The 1,954-nt window shown below is 44.3% G+C and overlaps 1 pseudogene; it reads left to right on the top strand.

Moving 5' to 3' along the window:
• The first annotated feature begins 520 nt into the window (after positions 1 to 520).
• On the top strand, positions 521 to 637 carry LOC136650028 (5S ribosomal RNA; annotated as a pseudogene).
• The last annotated feature ends 1,317 nt before the right edge of the window (positions 638 to 1,954 follow it).

Genomic DNA, 1,954 nt, shown 5'->3' with positions numbered 1-1,954 from the left:
CCTGTCCTCCAATTCCCTGACTGTGGAGTTTTTTCAGTAGCCTTTGGTGAGGGACCGTGTCAAACGCCTTCTGAAAGTCCAGATATATAATGTCCACGGGTTCTCCCGCATCCACATGCCTGTTGACCTTTTCAAAGAATTCTATAAGGTTTGTGAGGCAAGACTTACCCTTACAGAAGCCATGCTGACTCTCCCTCAGCAAGGCCTGTTCGTCTATGTGTTTTGAGACATCTATCATATTAAGTTATGATATCAGTTGCACCACCAGCACAATCCAGGCTGCCATACACTAAGGGTGCAGTCCTAACCTCAGCACTGACATAAGGGCAATGCAGCTCTGAGGTAAGGGAACAGACATTTCCTTACTTTGAGGAGACCTCCATGAGTGACACCCAACTGCAGGATGCAGCACATGTCCCATTGGCACCGCTATGCCAGTGCTGCAAAGCACTGACATAAGGGGTTAGGATTGCGCCCTAAGTCAGTCCATTGGTACATTGACCCCAATAATTTGTCTGGGGGCAGCAACTGTTACCCTGCACATGCCCGATCTTGTCTGATCTCGGAAGCTAAGCAGGGTCAGGCCTGGTTAGTGCTTGGATGGGAGACCGCCTGGGAATACCGGGTGCTGTAGGCTTATACCATAGTCTTTCGAGACTGAAGGTTGCCAACCAAGAATGGACGAATGGCTGCCAGCGAGTCTTCAGGGTTTTGGTCAAGGACCTTTCCTAGCCCAATCTGGAGACATCTGGGACTGAATGAGGTACATCCAAAGCATGTGGTCTACCAGTGATTGACAGCCTCCTGTTTCATTTGGAATCGGGTCATAAAAATGAACTAAAAATATCCCCTTATTTTGGTTCTTTTGTTATCCTAAAAACCACATGGTACCAAAAATGTTAACCCTGCTAATCTCATGAGACAAGGCATGTTGCTATAACAGAAACTGAATTTCCAAACAGCTGCCTCCAAGATCAGAGTGAAAATGGTAGTAAATGTCCTCTCTCACTAAGGAAGCACACTGCTGTTTTTCCCCCTGTCAGTCCTTGAAATGACCTTGGTTTAATTACCTGCATCTCAATGAGTGAATCTACATAGAAACTGAAGGTTAATTAATGAAGGATCGTTTCTTACTCTAAACCCATTAGGCAGTGGCTGACAGCAAGTCTGGACCATGCAGTATTATCCTATATCTCATTAGAAATGGTGAGATTGATGTGTTAGCTTTGGTCTCAGGGAAAAAAGGAGAACATTTTATTAATGATGAGTACCTGTAGTCTTGCTATGGCTAGTATTCTTGAACATGGGGAACATGTTCGTTCTCACTAGTGTCCTTGAGTCTGTCCATATTTTCCATTTGATGGATCAGTCCATCCAAATGGGTTAAGATTAAGTCACTACAAGAAGGATTTTCTGGATAAAATTAAGCATGAGTTAAGCACATGATTAACTCATGCTTCTTTTTTAGCATGAGTTAAGCACATGATTAGCATGCTTCTTTTTTATTTGGTAAATAGCCCTTGGTTCAGGCCACCCCCAGATTGGGACCATAGCAAGGGAGGTTTAAACCTCTGCCCTGTCATTGTCTCAGTTTGTATTGCCCTCTCTCCACAGCTGGTATCTTCTCTGGGAGAAAGCTCACACTGATGCAGCATTATACTGGGGCCCTGTGGGAGAACCAAATGGTGGGCACCACAAAAATGGCACCATCAAAAAGTTCATTTAGTAGAATCTGCCATTTTGTTTTCCCACAATGTCCCTATATGACGCTACACCAAGCTTTTCCCCAAATACATTTTTCTCCTTGGTGCTTCAAAAATACTGTATTCACACTTTGCCATTGTGTATTGTTCATTGTGTAGGATCACAGAGATCCTAGAGAGCAAGTTTGGATCCATTTGCTGGCCAGAATGGTACATAAGAACAGCCCCACTGGATCAGGCCATAGGCCCAT

This window comes from Tiliqua scincoides, chromosome 4, assembly GCF_035046505.1.
Source record: "Tiliqua scincoides isolate rTilSci1 chromosome 4, rTilSci1.hap2, whole genome shotgun sequence".
Taxonomy (NCBI): Eukaryota; Metazoa; Chordata; class Lepidosauria; order Squamata; family Scincidae; genus Tiliqua; species Tiliqua scincoides.
Note: the sequence above shows the minus strand (reverse complement) of the source record. Positions and strands in the feature narration are given on the sequence as shown.